General features: G+C 42.3%; 1 protein-coding gene across 2 annotated transcripts in view; it reads left to right on the top strand.

Annotated features, from left to right (window-relative positions):
- The first annotated feature begins 775 nt into the window (after positions 1–775).
- LOC309711922 (DENN domain-containing protein 2A) overlaps positions 776–18,830 on the top strand; it is a 39,217-nt gene continuing 21,162 nt past the window's right edge. The window contains exons 1-2 of one of the 2 annotated variants that reach the window (XM_082542475.1): positions 776–852; positions 5,826–5,903. The gene's annotated coding sequence lies outside the window, so the exon portion shown is untranslated. Of the gene's footprint in view, positions 853–5,825; positions 5,904–6,300; positions 6,778–18,830 lie in introns of those variants that run through there. The other variant, XM_082542474.1, reaches the window with a different exon arrangement.

The raw sequence follows: 18,830 nt of genomic DNA, 5'->3' as shown, positions 1-18,830 counted from the left end.
TCCACCCACGGCTTCTGGTTGGGAAACATTGTGATAGTCTTTGTCTCCATGGTATCATCCGCTAGTTTCCCGATGAATCCCACAACCGCTTCCGTAAACACGTTGACATCATCATCGGAGCTGTTTCTGAACATGCCCCAGTCTGCGCCATCGAGTGCGTCCTGTAACGCGGCCACCGATTGATCCGTCCAGCGCGCGACCTTCCTCTGAACCGGAACTTCCTGTTTCAGCCTTTGTTTTTATTTTTGCGTCACAGTAAGCGTCCCGGTGTTGTGTCTAGTGCTGTGTGAGTGCCTCATGCAGCTTGCATAAGGCGGTGACCGTGTCCGCTTATTGTGGAATATAAATGGCACTTATAATGACCGATGTAAATTCCCGAGGTAGATAAAAAGGACGACACATGATGGACAGTAGTTCCAGATTTGGTGTGCAGGAGCGTGTGAGAGGAACAACGTTCGCACTGTTGCACCAGTTGTTGTTCACCATTAAACACACGCCGCCTCCCCTTGACTTCCCCGAGTCCCGTGTCCTGTCCATGCGGTGAACCGAGAAGAACTCGGCCGGCTGGATGGCGTGGTCCGGCACCGCGGGGTTCAGCCATGTCTCGGTGAAGCAGAGGAGATTGCAGTCCCGAATGTCTCTCTGGAACTTTACCCTGGCCCTGAGGTCGTCAAGCTTATTCTCCAGTGACTGGACGTTGGCGAGCAGGATGCTAGGCAGAGGTGTGCGGTGTGCACGAGCTCTCAGCCTGTTCGTGACGCCGGCTCGCTTCCCTCTAGGCCGCCGCTTCCCTTTGTTCTCCCTCAAGATCTCACTCGGCCAGCTCGGATCCGGAGTTAAAAACTTCGAATTGTGAGTACATTGTATACCAATAGAAACAAGAGTGTCACTGTCATACCTAATGTACCCAATGGTGATGATTTTGCCGATTTAGAAACGCTGAAAACTAACTTAAAAAACAAAGACAAAGAAAAAGTGGTCGGAGCAGTCGTGACGGCAGCCGACCTCACCGGCGCCATCTTAACGCTCTCAACATTTCTGCCCGTGCGCGCTCAACTCTTTCTCTACACAGTTATATTTGTGCCACAAAACCAGCTAATCACTGTTCTGGTCTCCAATCAGCTCGAAATGACGAAATGCAATATCCCAGAATCCATTTCGTCCAAAACTCAAACGAGGCAGTGGCGGAGGAACACAGAGTGGCGGAGTTTGAAATATTACTCTTTCTGGGTCACAAAATAAACTTTTAAGGTATTTTCATGCGAGAATGGTGCTGTGTAAACTTCAAATATCTGCTCGATTCATCAACACATCACATATTTGCATAAGTGCTCTAACGTTTTCTGAGATGCCTGTTAGCCTCCGAGCACTCTCTCCTGTACAGTACAAAATCGCTACATCGATCGCCAGCAGTGTGACTCTGAAGTGCTGTACTGTATGTTTGTACGTTTTTTCCCCAACAAACGCAACAATGTCGACGAAACGTTTTGCACCGTCAAAGGCACCTGTGGTAGGACCAAAAAGGCAGAGGAAGATAACTATTGCACAAAAAATTGGACTTATGATTCATTGATTCATTAATGTTGAATTCTCTGGCAGCTGCTCTATTCTCATGTTCTGTACCTGAAAACAAGGTTTGATCTTTGGTTTCATTCTATAATACTGGACTTATTTTTCTACAAAGGTTTGAACTTTGAGAGTGTTTAAACAAGAGAGAAAGTGTGAAAATGTTCGTGCAAGTCTAAGAAAAGTGTGTAGGGGGTTTTGTACAGCCTTAAAACATCTAAAATAATTGTAAAAAATAAAGTTGGTTACTTTGCGGATTTCACCTATCGCTGGTTATTTTCAGAATATAACACCTCCGATAAACGAGGGACCACTGTATACAAATACTGAGAAATATAAAATTTGAATACTTTCTCTCTTTTGCTCTGTTGCGCAGGGGAAAAAATATCGACAAGACGGTGAACATCATCTACAGATATATTCGGAGGAGACTGTGCATTGGTGGCATTTATGAAAGAACCATAACATCTATTACAATAATAATAACATTAGATGAAAGAGGACAACAATGGCTAAGTTTTTCTAAGTTGAACGGTATTGAAGGAGATAGCGACCAAAAAATATACGGAAGATGAAAAGTAGAAGAACAATACTGTGGATGCTTAATCAGCATCCACACTAATTATTGAAGGTCTGTGTAAAGATGTCATCTGATCCATAGATGGAGACATATCACACACGATTCTGGGAGCCTGTTCAGTCTGTTTTTCCTGCTCTTATCTTACAAGAAGGATGCAAGGGAGAAAAAACGGAAGTACAAGGGTCAGAGAGGTGATCTAATTAATGCAATTGAAATATTAGAACACCGTAAATGCTGAGTTTAAGTAAGGATACAATTTTATGATGTCATTTAGCTACATAGCTACAATCTATAAAATGTAAAAATAATGTAAATTTAATGGAATCAGGTTAAAAGAAATGTGCTTGGTTGATATACATTCAGTTTACACCAAACATGTTGTCATTGATGATTATTACTTTGAATAAATAAACCGTTGACTTTATATGTTTCAGGTGAAGTTTACTCAAGATTTTTGTATAATGAAGAAACTTTTTTGTGTGGTGTCATTAAAAATGGCCCAGTTGCTCATTCATAATGCTGTAAAATAAGTCTTTTGTTTTATAACCAAGTATTCCTTAAGAAAACAGGCGTCACTGCAGGACTATTGCTGTGATTCAAAATAGAAGTAAGGTGACAGGAGTAAGAAAGAGGAAGAGAGGATAAGTTATGAAACCATAAACAGTTTTGTTATGTTTGTTTTACTCTTTATGGGGAAGTTGAGAAGTCTTATTCGAAAGTAGCAACTCTCTGTATGACTGTAAACGATAGCTATCTCTGAAAAGCTTTGACATTTATTTTCTTGATTTGTTGATAATTACAAAATAAAAAAATGTTCACAAAAACAAGTGCGGTGTGACAAAGAATTGTGTGTTTATTGGAAGTGCCAGGATATTCCTGAACAAATTTCCTTAGAGAGTGCTCAGGCGTTTCTTTATCATTTTTCCGTAATCATGGATTGCAAGTAAAACAGCTTCCAGGATAACAGGCTAAGGGAAAGGGCAGCACAGGGAACAAAACACACTTTGGGTGTGATTTCAGTGCCACTTCCTTTGCTAAAAACAGAGGTCTTGCAAATAGCCTACTATGCACCATCAAGCACTGAGAACTTGTTTGAGTTGTGTTCATAGTCATGATGTGACTCCCCTGGACAGTGGGCTCAGTACACTCTCAGGATCCCAGCTGTAGGCTTGATAGAGGACTCAGCAACACAATAAGGTGGCATAAATGCCAAACAGATGTTGCTAGCCTCCACCTTCCACCCTATTACCCCCACAGCTATTGAAGGACAAGCTAGGCTTTTTAGATCTCTCTTGCATTTCAAAGGGGAGGTCAGGGTTTAGGCTCAGAGATCAGCAAGATAGTTGTTTTGCTGAAGTAATGCTGTTTGAAATTTTGTGAAGGCACACCCAGGCCTGATTACTGTCAGACCTGTTCAATCAAAAAAAAATACTTAAATAGAACCTGTGTGACAAACTGAAGTAGGCTTAAAGATCTCAAATAGCTGCACGAGCAAAAGAAACAGCTGACAAACAAATTCAATTCAGTTTTATTTATATAGCGCCAAATCACAACAACAGTCGCCTTAAGGCGCTTTATATTGTAAGGTAGACCCTACAATAATACATAAAGAGAAAACCCAACAATCAAATGACCCCCTATGAGCAAGCACTCTGGCGACAGTGGGAAGGAAAAACTCCCTTTTAACAGGAAGAAACCTCTGGCAAAACCAGGCTCAGGGAGGGATGGTCATCTGCTGCGACCGGTTGGGGTGAGAGAAGGAAGACAGGATAGAAGACATGCTGTGAAAGAGAGACAGGGATTAATAACAAGTATGATTCAATGCAGAGAGGTCTATTAACACATAGTGAGTGAGAAAGGTCATGCATCATGGGAGTCCCCCAGCATAACTAAGGGAGGATTCAGGGTCACCTGATCCAGCCCTAATTATATTCTTTAGCAAAAAGGAAAATTTTAAGCCTGATCTTAAAAGTACAGATACTGTCTCCCGAATCCAAACTGGAAGCTGGTTCCATAGAAGAGGGGCCTGAAAACTGAAGGCTCTCCCTCCCATTCTACTTTGAAATACTTTTAAATAAGAACAACAAGTAGGCCTGCAGTGCAAGAGCGAAGTGCTATAATGGGGTGATATGGCACTACAAGGTCATTAAGATAAGATGGGGAATGATTATTTAAGACCTTGTATGTGAGGAGCAGGATTTTGAATTTAATTCTGGATTTAACAGGAAGCCAATGAAGGGAAGCCAATACAGGAGTACAGCCAATACAAACAAAGTAATTGACATCTATCAGCCTGGGTTACAGAGCCATGTATAAGGCTTTGGAACTCTAGTGAATCACAGTGAGAGCCATTATCCACTAACAAAGAAAACTTGGCCCAGTGGTGAACCTTAAAAGGAGTGGCCAGCCTACCAAAATTACTCCAACTCATCGGAGAGGTCACAAATGAACCCGGAACAACATCTAAAGAACATCTAAAGAAATCCCATGGGAGGGTTTTGAGGAGAAAAGAACTTTTTGGAAGGTTTGAGTCTGGTGTAAAACTAATACAGCATTTCATAAAAAGAACATCATACCAACAATCAAACATGATGGTGGTAGTGTGATGGTCTGGGGCTGCTTTGCTGCACCGGGACCAAGACGATTTGCTGTAATTGATGGAACTATGAATTCTGCTGTCTACCAGGAAATAATGAAATATTATATTGAGCCATCAGTTCGTGCAGCAGGACAATGACCTGAAATACACTGGCAAGTCCACCTCTGAATGGTTAGAGTGGCCCTGTCAAAGTCCAGACTTAAATCTGGCTGAGATCCTTTGGCCTTTTGACCTTGAACAGACTATTCATGCTCGGAAACCCCCCGGGGTTACTGAATTAAAACAACTCTGCAAAGAAGAGTGGACCAATGAGCCAGTGTTATGAAAGACTCCTTATCTTCTGGTTATCACAAACACTTGATTGCAGTTTGTTCCAAGAGTGGCACAACCAGTTACAAGGTTTGGATAACTTTTCCCCCCTCTAAATAAAATAAACGCTCGAAAAACTACATTTTGCATTTACTCTGGTTATTTTTGTGGCATTAATTATTTTTTGATGGAATCTGTAAGTGAGACAAATAAGCAAAAAAAAGAAAAAAAAACTCAGAAGGGGGCAAATACTTTTTAACAGCAGTGTATGTGTGTTATTAGTTATCTATGGTGGAAAAAACTACCACAGAGTACACACTCTGAAACATGAATCACCCAGAGTCAACACATGACTGTTGTACAACTTCACATTAAATATGTTTTCATATTTTGGCGCTTTGACATTCTTGTATACAGAAACGGTCACACCAATAAAGCATATTTCAACTTTAATGGACCCATTAAGCAAAAAAAAAAAAAAAAGTAACTAATGCTTGATTAAAGTATACAACACCTGCAGGCGCTCACAGAGCAGTGCTGCTGTTAGGTAACATTTTTCAATCTAAGATGTGACATGTCTTAGGCCTCTTTAACATCTATTTCACTGCATGTTCATGTGTGATTTTTGACAGGTTTGGAAGAATTTATGTCTTTAAGCTTCCAATAATGCACTTACTAAAGAGAGAGTGTGTGTGGGTTTGAACAAGTTAATATTCAATGGCCCTGGTCATCAGTATGCCTGTCTGGTCTTGTTTTCTGCTTTCTCCACAGGATCATTCAGTTACCCTGCTGCCTTGGGCTTAAGATGAGGAGCTGAATTCCTCAGTCTGTATTTCCTAACACGGATAGGTCAGTAATCAGCTCAAACCATTTTTCTCTTTGAAATCTCTGAAATCTTACCACACAGACACACACACTGAGCATTTGGAGCACTTAACTACCTGTGGTTGTTGTTGCCACTGATTTTTGGTCACATGTGAAGTCTTTGAGAAGATAAAACTGATTAATTGGCTCCCGGAGTTGGATTTTTATTTATGTATTCACTTGCGCTCAGCTTTGGCCCTTCCTGCGCCATTCTTTCAGTTTTTTCCCCCCTCCACTCGGTTTCCCTAGCAACCAGGGCTCCAATCACCCGGCCAGCTGCAGATTAGTTCAGCAGTGGGGGGTTTAGGTGGGTGGGAGGAGTTGTGGTGGGGGGGGAGGGGGGTGATGATGGAAAATGAAGCAGGAGGAGAGAGAGCGAGAGGAGGAAGGAAGAAGGGGAGGGGGTGGCTCGAGGGAAGGAGGGGTGGGAAAAGTTTGAGAAGGGGCGAGAGAGAGAGAGCGAGTCAGTGTCACTGAGAGATAGGGAGTCTCTGAGTGTGCGTTTACGGCATAAGGAGCCGTAAAGGTTTTAGTTCGCAGGCAGAAGACTGAAGAACAGAGGAGGAGGAGGCATATCCCCAACTTTGTGACTTTTTCAGAGTATTTTTTGTACCCTGCACCCAGTGTCTTTTTTCTGTGTGTATACGTGGGAGGTACTGACAAGGGCAATGCAAAGTGAGAGAAGTGAGAGGCAGGGGTAAGGCTGCTCAAACTTCAGGAAGAGAGAGAGAGGAAGAAAGGCAAAATACTCTGATGCAAAGGAAGCATGCAAGTGGATGCTGTCTTCTGCGGGGTCAGGATTCGCAAAATGAGAAACTGCCCCAGGAGCACTTCACCAGGGCTCACCCAGCTCAGAAAGGTAAGATTTCATTTCTCACATGTTTCTATAAATTATTGTTTTTACTGAACTAAGTGAAAACTTTTTTCCTGGGAAGCTACTGCTGCTTTTGGTTTTTGTTTGTTTTTTTTAAATTAGTATTGGCAAAGGATTTAAAGCAATCTTTGTGCGTTTACAAGTCGTCCTCACATATAATGCTTGTTTGTATAAAGAAAGCGCGTCCATGTTTCTTCAATGCAATATGTACGACAGAAGTTAGGGTATGGTTTCCTCTGAATTTTTATGAGTCACCGGTTATCCCGGACTGCTTTGGCTGCAGTTAAGGTATCCTGAGTGTTGCTCAAATAGTCAGTCAAAAAAACATCTGAATCAAGTCCACGGATCTCAGCTCTCTGGACCTCTGTGAGCTGTTTGTGCACATGCGTGCTCAACGGTTGTCAGCTCTCAGCGTTTATTAAATGAAAACAGCGTGTGGGTAGATGGTCTGGTGACAATTTGGATAATGGTCAAAGTGTGTGCTGCATTCCAAACTTGGCTTGTTAAGGGAGAGAGAGAGAGACAGAAAAGAGGGGATAAGTGAGATGAGCATTCTTCGTGGTGAACAAAGGCACCTCTTCATGCATTGCTTGTGTTGTTGTGAGGGGGCAAGCTTGGGTGGAAACCTCAGGTAGTTCCAGAAAAATGTCAGCTTACCAATATCGGGAAATGATCTGTATGCACGAGTATGCATTAGTGAGAGTTTGGAGCTGGGATAAAATGTCATTACACTTGAGAGCCTGCAGTTCATATGTTATAATATACTGTATGTGCTGTAGTCATTAAACAGAGGTCCACAACAGTACTTTTCTTCTTTTCAGTTTTTCCTGTTTAGCAACCTTTTATCTTTGGACTCTGGTTCACAGGACAGTGTGGATTATGTAGATATCCACATCAATAGCTGTTAAGTATCTCTTTAAATATATAGACAAGTTGCACAGTAACCATGGAGAAACAGAAAGCAACCAGAAGGAGTCTTTTTTTTAAAAAAGAATGAATGAAAATATAGTGCATCACAATGTTGGCTATGCTGCAAAGTGAATATGTGGCATGGCTGTAAAAAGAGTATTTAATACTACAAAATCACCACCTACATATAAAGAGGTCACCGTTGTGAATTATTGTTAAACTATAACTTACTGTAATATGTTGATATGTCCCAGGAGATAATAAAAAAAGCACCATGATGTTAAATTCACTGTAAACAAACACAGTCTTGTTTATCTTCTTTCTCAGCAAAATTCTTGAATGCATTTCCTACCTCTTAAAACAACATTACAAAATTTTATTTGTTTGGAAATATTCCGAAACTTGCTGGAGAAACTTCATCTTTCCATCATTGTTGTACTGATGATATGTGGTATTGCCAAGAAAGCGGAACGCCAGCCGTAACATCTCCTCTCCGTTTCCTTCAGCAAATATGGTTGCTTTTTGTGTTGAAAGCCAGTTGAAGTAGAAATGCCCATATAAGGCGGTTATATTTGTCTGTCCTTTGCACCTATGTAGTCTAAAGATGCAGCTACCAACCATACGTGGTAGCATTAGCTCATAACTTTGCGCTCCACCTTGTTATCCAAACGTGAATACTTCTGTCTCATAAAAACAACGCATTCTATGGCGTGCACACGCAGGATGAAAAACACTGCTCTACTATGCCACTAGTGGTCAAAGAGACAATAATAAGTTTGATACAGTACTTTCTGTTTCAAAGCAGATTGTAAAACTGAAGGATCGTCTGCCATGTCCTGTAAGCAAAGGATGGCTATCAGTCAGCCAATATAATCCATCCCAGTGGATTCCTCAAGTCTCCTCGAGTATTTCAGTCTGTTGGGTGATCATTAAACCCAAGAACAAAATCCTTGGAACATGCAGCACTGGAATATTTATATTTCTGACTGAGGCGCAGCCAAACTTTTTTTTTTCTGTACTTTAGGTTCACTTAAATGGGTAAGGCTGGGACGTTTATTGAATTGAGAATGGCTGACTCCCCCAGCGTTGCAGAGAGAAGGTTTATAGAGCTGGAGATAAAGACACAGGGACCATCTGTCTGCTAGTCAGCAAACTTATAATAAGTGAGCTGCAGTCTTTTCCTGTAAACACATTGTGTCTGTCTCTGTGTTTGTGTCTGGTAGTAGTGTTACTATCATACACACACTGGCCTGGCAGATTGGATTTTTGCATTCTGAGTTAAGATCGGAGGCTAATTGCCTTCATGGCTGCTGTGTAAGACAATATGCACTGTAGAGGAAAAGTCAGCACTTGTGACTTTGCATTCATCACACAGGATTTCTACCCTCCCTATTTTTCAGTCATGCCCCTCCTCTGTTACTCATTTTTGCTCTCAGCCATTTGCTCCACTTTTCCCTGTTTGACTTTTCACACCAAAATCCTGACACACTCATATCCATGTTATTTTCACTCAGCGTCCATCTATGTGTTCCCTCATGATAAACACACTTAGACACATCAACACATGCAAAGCACAAGGGCTTAAATCTACTCAGAGAATGTTTCATCAGCATGTATTCATTGTGTGTGTGTGTTTGGGGGGGGGGTCCTGAATTCTGAAACACCAGATGTTTAGTATTGTGACAAATTGGTCATCTTTCATGAGTGCACTGGCTTGTTTTTTTTTACTTGGATGCATACTGAAGTGGAGAAATCAGTCTTGATTCATTGGAATGACTCACTAGAGTACGAGTACATCCAGGAAAGCAGCGTTTTAGCTCCGTGCTGACGCAAAGGTCTCTATTTTGCAAGAAAGTTAACTGTTACGGACCTGTTTTTACGCGGACCCACACTTTTCATGGATTTGTTTTGCAAATGTATCAGACAGCTGTGCACACATGAAGCCCGTGCACATATCTGTGTACTGCAGTTTCACTGTATTGTGTGCATATTTTAGCAGTGTTTCTCTGTGTGTGTGTGTGTGTGTGTCCGTGACATCTGTCTCCTCTATTGTTTTCAACTCCAAAAAGTGACAGCAGGCCTTTAGGAGGTTACGGCCCATCCACCCCTCCTCTTATAGGCGCTCTGCTCTTGACAGCTGCTCCGCAGGGTGGCGTGCAACTTAAAGACCCCCCCAGGCCAATCTCCTACAGCCGCCGTTGTTACCACAGTGACATACCCTGAAAGAACAAGCGATGGTCAAAGAATTCCTCTGGTTTCCAAGTTGTGGTGGCAGTGGGCATTTATCTATGATGTTGTTAGATGGCCATGGGTTTAATCATAGTAAAAAAAAAAACAACCTTTGATACCTCCTCTCTCTCTCTCTCTCTCTCTCTCTCTCTCTCTCTCTCTCACACACACACACACACACACACACACACACACACACACACACGGATGCAAGAATAATTCGTACCATCTTAGAGACCTGGAATCCTGTTTCAACTCACATAAATGCATATATTTATGCACGGATAATGCATACCATCACACTGGATACTGGAGTCATTTATCCAGTTGGCAGCTGGCCATATAGCTTTCAAGTTCACCCGTAACCTTGACACAAACACACACAAATACACACAGAGAAATCTGGGTGCCCCCAGCCTCTCGCATGCAAGCTGTCGCTCTGTCTGGCATCTTCTCTCTCTTTCAATGTCTGACTTATATTAAAAAGAGCTCTGACCACAGCCAGAGGGAAAATGGTTGCTGTGACACTAATTGGAACGTTTAACAGGACATGGCATGCCGAATTTCTGTCCTGCTGCGCTGTTTACATAGACAGCGGTGCAGAATGTGAATCTCTAGCAGAGAGATGGGCATAGACAGAGGCAGCTGCAGCTGGATGGCAGGTTGTTAGATGTGGCCTTGGAAAATCATCACGGGAAAACCAGTGCTGACAACCACCATCCAAACCAAAGTGCCAGCCCCGTGTGGCTTTGTAGCCTGTGCCCGTTGGCGGCGTGTGGCATAAACCCGAACACACACATGCACGCACATGCGCACACACATGCAGAAAAACAGGCGCAGACAGATTCAAACAAAGACATGGAAATACAGGCGAGAACGTTTACAGCCTCACTGGTACAAAACCTTTCCATGCACATCTACAAACACTGTGTTTAAGAAGAAACATGCATTTACTCTTTGCTTAACATCCCCAACTTGGTGGGAGTAAAAAACATACTTGTAGGTGGAGAAGGCTGCAGTCTGGAAAGGAATGTGTCCATCTGGGTTCAAAGTGTAATTATAATGTGGCTGTACACCTCATTGATTTGGGCTCAGGTTGCCTTGTTATGATGGGCATTCCAAGCAAAGTGGGAAAAGGTTAGTGCACAGTTTGAATCTCTTCTCTTTTCTAAATTTACAGGTTGTTTACCTGTGAATTTAGTGATCTACTCTAAAATGACAATTAAAACAATACTTTATCTGGACCTGGAGCTGGAGATTTCATCAAAGTGTAACAACATAATGAGTAGATGCCCCAGACAATCTGCAGACACAGAGCAGCTTTGATCATACCAAATCACATCTAAGCACTGTCTTGTTAGATGGAGAGAAAGTAGTAGTTGTCTCTTTGTCTGTCTCCAGCTTAATTATGGTTTTCATAATGTAATTTCTGTATTTTATTGCAATACAGTTCAAAGCTTTATTGGCTGGTTTGCAGTTCTAGTTTAGCAATATTTAACTAAAAAAACAGAATACATTTTTGCACAAGTTTCTTCTTTGTAAGTTTTTCAGTGACTCTGGTATCATACAGAAATTATAAATCAGTTAGATGAACTGACAAAATGAAACACCTTTCTTCTTGAAGACACGAAAGCGGAAATGCACGTCTTTACATCAGTTTACTTTGGCTTGCTCCGCTGGTGCTAAACTCTCTTCATCCACCGGCGCGCTCGGCCCAGGCTCGCAGTTGTCGGTCAAGGGGTGTGTGGAGGTCAAAAACGTCAGCTCTGACTCTGGAGTTTGCACTCCAGAAGAGCACTTTCCCAAGCTCTCGCCTTTTTCAGCTCCCCCAGGGATTGGCGGCGAATTACAAAAATCTGTTTCTGTGCAGGCATGCAGAGGAGCAGGGGATGGGATGGGGGGGTGGGATCTCTGGTGGGAATTCTCAAGTGAAACCCTTAAAATATGAAACCGTGAAAAAAACAGGAAGGAGAAAGAACGAGAGAGAGAGAGGATTTTTTGACATTGGAGCTCAACTCAGAGACTGTGGCTTTGAGGAGAAATTTGATCAGGGGCCCAGAGGATAATGTTAGTGTGCTCAAGAAGCCAGGTTATTGTTGAAAGGATGTGTAAGTCCACTCACTGCAGCACATTCGCGCAGGCTGAAGCTTTCTCCGAGAGGAAAGGTTTTACCATTAGGCTCAAGAAACCCACATTGTGTGTCAGCACAGTATAATATCAGATAGCCATAAATGCTGCTTACTGTTGGATGTGTTTTCCCCACATGAATTATGGCGTATAAAGTGACGCTTCCTCGCATGTCTGTAAAATCCTGGCCCCTTGGGTGCTGTTGATAGCAGAGCCAGGTCTCAGGTGTCATGCCCTGGGATTGTTTCCATCTCTTCGAGGGCTTGGTAAAACATAGACATCTATGGTTGTGTGACAGCAGTAAGTGTGCGTAAGAGGCGCCTCTATCGCTATGCTACTTGCGGGTGTTAAGAAATCATCCGCTGAAATTCATCACATCAAATAGAAAGTCTCATTGCCTTTTGTTTGGCAAGATTTCCTGTCAAAGACCATACTTACTATGTAAGTGATAATTTATATGAGCTGCAACTACAGGTGCTCCTAGACCGAGACCTTGTTTCTTAGCATAGGGCAATCCCATTGTATTTGTGGGATAGGAGCTGAATGTTTTACATTTTAATTTCTAACCTCTGCACATCTGGTGAGTCACTGAGTAGTTTGTGACTATCAGATTGTCTTTTTCTGACACTCCTTCCTTGAGTTTGGTGTTGAAAATGTGTTCTGTCTTTTGTCCTGTCTCTATCCCCTCAGCGCCAGCTGGTTGTGGCAGATGGCTGCTTCTCCCTGAGCCTGGTCCTGTCTGAGGTTACTTCCTGTTAAAAGGGAGTTTTTCCTTCCCACTGTTGCCAAGTGCTTGCTTATAGGGGGTCATTTGATTGCTGGGGTTTTCTTTCTAGTGTTGTAGGGCCGTTACATTACAAAGTGAAGTGGCTCGAGGCAATTGCTTTGTGATTTGGTGCTATATAAACAAAACAGAATTGAATTGAACTGAAAAATGTCATTCTAGTTATGCAGAAAATCCCAAAAGCACTTTTTGAGCACTTTGAGATTTAAACTACATTCTTCCAGGTTTGCTCAAACTAAAGTGGTGTATTAGCTGTAAAGGTACCCTATTTTGGACTTAACAGGGACAATGTTATGGGGGTAATGTAGGCCAAACTGAAAGCTGAAAATTGGCCTTGGAATGAGTTGGCAAGGTCTTTGGTCTTTGGAGCCAGAAGGGTAATTGGGAGCAGACTGGGGATGAGTCAGAGCTGTGCTGATGGGAGCTTTGTGTCAGTGGACAGGAGGGGCTGACAAGTCCATGGGAGGGATTTGGCGAACAGATGCTCCACCTCTGCAAGGAGAAGAAATACGACACGCTTTCCCAGATGGGGGGATAGAAAGAAAAAGAGATTTGTTTGCTATGCCTACAAGTCAGGCTCATCATCCTTCACTTCTATTTTTTCTTCTCATTTTGTTCACGAAGCTTTTCTTCACTGATGGAGATAGTTAATGCCTCTTAGTAGCCTCTGAGCTTGTGTTGTTGATTAGTAAAATCCATTGTTAAGATGGAGGAAATACTTCATTTTGCAATTTTCCACCGGGTCAGTTGAGTTTTTAAAAAGAAAGACTCAGAGGATCAATCTGATTTTCAGCATTTATCTTGCAAACAGTGTTTAAACGTTCTCCCAAACATAATCACAATATCACATTTAAGTCTTTAGTGTACGACTGACCTGCTAACCACATGAAAAATGGAAGCCACAAATTCTAATGGAGTTAAAAGCCTGAGATGAATCATTTATAAACTCTTGACAAGTGGAGATCAAGTGCGAAGGACTTTTGGGGAGGATTTTGCTGAGCTTGTGTGGAGTTTTCCTTCTGCTTGTTGCCATTTTGACCTTGTGGTAGCCAAAGTTGTCCCATTTATCAAAAGCAAACCCAAGTTCTTACTGTATGGGGTGAATTTGTAAGCAGAAACACTTTGTGCGGAAAAGCCCAATGACTTCATTTCAGGAGGTTGCTCTTACTTAAGCTTCCGGCGAACTGAATCACATTTCCTATTCATATGAGTGCACAAAGACAAACAAATAAATAAGTACTCACTGGATGTGTGAAAAAGCCTCACAAATGGTGTCGCATTCTGTTGCATGGCTGTGCCTTCACGCCCTAATTGCGCCTGCAGTGGCTTTCTTTGTCACCCCAGTCATAATTAAGATTTGTTTACATTTTCTGAGGTAATATTTTGGTCCATGATCCCAGCTCCCAGTGGGATAGACTCTAGACACCAGTCATCGGGAGTCTCTTGTTAAAAATGACAACCACAATAACAAGAAATGCTATACAGTGGGGCAAAAAAGTATTTAGTCAGCCACCGATTGTGCAAGTTCCCCCACTTAAAATGATGACAGAGGTCAGTAATTTGCACCAGAGGTACACTTCAACTGTGACAGACAGAATGTGAAAAAAAAATCCATGAATTCACATGGTAGGATTTGTAAAGAATTTATTCGTAAATTAGGGTGGAAAATAAGTATTTGGTCACCTCAAACATGGAAAATCTCTGGCTCTCACAGACCTGTAACGTCTTCTGTAAGACGCTTTTCTGTCCCCCACTCGTTACCTGTATGAATGGCACCTGTTTGAACTCATCATCTGTATAAAAGACACCTGTCCACAGCCTCAAACAGTCAGACTCCAAACTCCGCCATGGCCAAGACCAAAGAGCTTTCGAAGGACACCAGGAAAAGTATTGTAGACCTGCACCAGACTGGGAAGAGTGAATCTACAACAGGCAAGCAGCTTGGTGTGAAAAAATCAACTTCGGGAGCAATCATCAGAAAATGGAAGACATACAAGACCACTGATAATCTCCCTCGATCTGGGGCTCCACGCAAGATCTCATCCCGTGGGGTCAAAATGATCATGAGAACGGTGAGCAAAGATCCCAGAACCACACGGGGGGACCTGGTGAATGACCTGCAGAGAGCTGGGACCAAAGTAACAAAGGTCACCATCAGTAACACACTACAACGGCAGGGAATCAAATCCCGCAGTGCCAGACGTGTTCCGCTGCTGAAGCCAGTGCATGTCCAGGCCCGTCTGAAGTTTGCCAGAGAGCACATGGATGATACAGCAGAGGATTGGGAGAATGTCATGTGGTCAGATGAAACCAAAGTAGAACTTTTTGGTATAAACTCAACTCGTCGTGTTTGGAGGAAGAAGAATACTGAGTTGCATCCCAAGAACACCATACCTACTGTGAAGCATGGGGGTGGAAACATCATGCTATGGGGCTGTTTTTCTGCCAAGGGGACAGGACGACTGATCCGTGTTAAGGACAGAACGAATGGGGCCATGTATCGTGAGATTTTGAGCCAAAACCTCCTTCCATCAGTGAGAACTTTGAAGATGAAACGAGGCTGGGTCTTCCAACATGACAATGATCCAAAACACACCGCCCGGGCAACAAAGGAGTGGCTCCGTAAGAAGCATTTGAAAGTCCTGGAGTGGCCTAGCCAGTCTCCAGACCTCAACCCCATAGAAAATCTGTGGCGGGAGTTGAAAGTCCGTGTTGCTCGGCGACAGCCCCAAAACATCACTGCTCTCGAGAAGATCTGCATGGAGGAATGGGCCAAAATACCAGCTACTGTGTGTGCAAACCTGGTAAAGACCTATAGTAAACGTTTGACCTCTGTTATTGCCAACAAAGGTTATGTTACAAAGTATTGAGTTGTATTTTTGTTATTGACCAAATACTTATTTTCCACCCTGATTTACGAATAAATTCTTTACAAATCCTACCATGTGGATTCATGGATTTTTTTTTTCACATTCTGTCTCTCACAGTTGAAGTGTACCTCTGGTGCAAATTACTGACCTCTGTCATCATTTTAAGTGGGGGAACTTGCACAATCAGTGGCTGACTAAATACTTTTTTGCCCCACTGTATATGCGACATTAGAAATATAACAATGGATACAATGGTATATTTAGAATGGACTGATAAGCAAAAACACACACACAGGGAGAAATTAATTGTTTATGGTATCCCCCCACAGTTCCTGTCTGCTTTTGAGGCTAACCCAGTTTCAATGCTGTCTCACGTCCATCCTCCTCTTACAATAGAGGGAGAGGGCCAAGGGGACACACCACAGCGGGGCAGGGGGATTATCAATGGGTTTGGACAGCACGTTGCACAATGTGTGTGCATATGTGTGTTTGTCGGTGAGTGGGCACTTTCCAGGATTGTAAAAGTGTTTCTGTGCGTGGCCAAATATTGTACACGGGCACTCATAGTCAGAGTCTTTCTGTTTGGATTTTCTCCAAGGCCTTGCTATGGAATCAGCTTGGAAAAGCAGCAGGGGCCCTGAACAGGACACAAAGAGAGAAGCAGAGAGAGGGAGACTGCAGAGTTGTGATAAAATTCCATTTTTTATTTGCCAGACCATCTCCTCCTCTTCCTCTCTGTACATTTTTTCCTTTACCATCAAACCGTTCTGCCCTACTTCTTTAAGAATCAGGCACAACCTTTCCAAGCCCTGCAAGGGCTCAAGGCAGCGTGCCAGTTGGGATTCCTAACATATGCCTCACAATAAATTGGCTCTACATGATTTCTGCTTTCTGTATGGAAGAGAGTGGGCAAAGTATTAAACCCCGCCCCCTTTTTCCTTTGCTTCTTCCTCTGCATCATACTTTGCTCCCCGCAACTTTAAGACTAAGTAGGAATGAAAGAGCGGTAATGAAAGAGAGAAATAAAAGAGTGAAGGACGGTTAGGAAAAAAACCACCAAGTTTGCCATTCCAGAAGAACCTGGCTAAATGTGCAGTGGAGTGTTAAATTGATCACAGGCACGGCTTTGGCACGTCGTATACTGAACCACATCATGTAAGGGATACGGTCTCCAGCTCTGCCTTGGTTGCAGAAAGAATCAGAAGAACATGAATGATCGTCTCTTCTTTACTTGCTATAACTCACATTTTGGGCAATAATTTTTTTAGTGTTATGTAAAGGCTAACTCCAGTAGTTTATCCACCCAAAGTTACTTTGCTGTATTTACTCCAAGCTGTGATATCTGTGAAATGAAGTGTGAGCTCTGAGTAATTTTGTCCTTTTTAGGTATTTCGCAGTGACAGAGAGAAAAGAACAAGTTTGGGGAAGGACAAGTGAGGAATGATGATGTCATGGTGTTAGCTGTTCCTGCAGGGCTGGACAGAGAGACGGAGAGGAGGATGAAATCTTTATGAGAAGCAGCTGTAGAGAAGAGGCAGACAGGCCTCCCGAGTTTGATAACAGCAGCCGGCCCACAGCTTGCTGACAGTGACTTAAAGGTCTGATGAAGCAGAGAGTGAAACACTGACAGCACCCCCTGCATAGAGTCTGATAAAGGTTTCATTCCAATAGCAACATTTTGTCAAGTTATCACCAAATATCAACACCTGAGATGATTTTTGGAGCAAAAGTACAAAAAAAATAATATTCTGCCAAGTTAGAAAAGTAAGACTGGTAATATCACTGTCTGAATGCATAAAAATATATTTGCACTTCATAGCAAAGACTAGGTCAACTTCTATATATGTGTGAATGTGTGTGTGAATGGGTGGATGACTGGTTGTGTAAAGCGCTTTGGGGTCCTTAGGGACTAGAAAAGCGCTATACAAATACAGGCCATTTACCATTTACCATATATGACTAGTCAAACAAGTAGATCCTTGCGTAGAAAATTTGTGTAAGCATCAATACATTGTCATCAAATAATTGAGTTCAGCATCATCTATGAAAGGACTGCTGTGTGTCTAGCTGGGTAATTTTTTGTGCTTGCTAACATATATCATATAACATATAACAGCATACCTTGGAAAAACACTTGATGTAGGGATTACTCAAAATTCTTAGCAAACCACAAGACTTCTGAAACAGTGTCTCCAAAGTGGACATGTTTGGCCATAATGCACAGCAACACATTTTGCAAAAATCAAACAGAGCATGTCAGCACAAACACCTCACACCAACTGTCAAGCATGGTGAAACTTTTGGAGGGGTGAATATTTAGGATATTTCACAGCCATAGGACCTGGGCACCTTGCATTCATTGGGTTGATCATGACCTCCTCTGTATAGCAGTATAGCAAGTATTCTACAGTCAAATGTGAAGCTGTCTTTGACAGCTGATAATGATAATGGATAATGATCCAGAGCACAGCAGTGAATCTGCAAAAGAATGTCTGAAAAAGAAAACAATCAAGGTGTTGGAATGGCCCAGACCTCAACCTGATTGAAATGCCAGGACTTTGAGAGAGCTGTGCATAAATGAATGGCCGCAAACCCGAATGAATTGAAAAATAAGTGTGGGCCAAATTTGTTCCATGATGATACAAGAGAGTGATGAAGTCACGCAAAAATAGTTACTAATGATTATTATTATACTTAGATTTTCACAGAGTGCTTCTGCATTTTGGCTTATTTTTAGTAAATAAAGAATTACACCGTGCAATATGTCACTTTTTCGTTGTGTTTACCTAATTTTAAGACCTGGTAAGCACTGGACCATTATACCTGAGAACTGAGAGGCTTTTTACCACAACCATAAACATGTTTAAAAACTGTTCTCTCTCTTATATGTACATTTACCATTATATTCAGCGTGTATTTTTTGACATTTAGCAACATAAGCAACATCCCTCTCTCTGTGGTATATTTTCGGTGTGTTTATGTGAATCTGTCCGTGTCCAGATACCGAGGGCCCATCTGCTGATAAAATCTCCCACGGGGTTTGTTATGCAACTGATGCTTGGCTCTGATGCCCTACCTCTGACACCAGCTTCTGTTATCTTTTAAGGTTTAAAGGTTTA

Source organism: Aulonocara stuartgranti (assembly GCF_965226115.1).
Source record: "Aulonocara stuartgranti genome assembly, chromosome: 7".
NCBI classification, from domain to species: Eukaryota; Metazoa; Chordata; class Actinopteri; order Cichliformes; family Cichlidae; genus Aulonocara; species Aulonocara stuartgranti.
The sequence above is the reverse complement of the archived record's forward strand: the minus strand, read 5'-3'. Positions and strand labels throughout refer to the sequence as shown.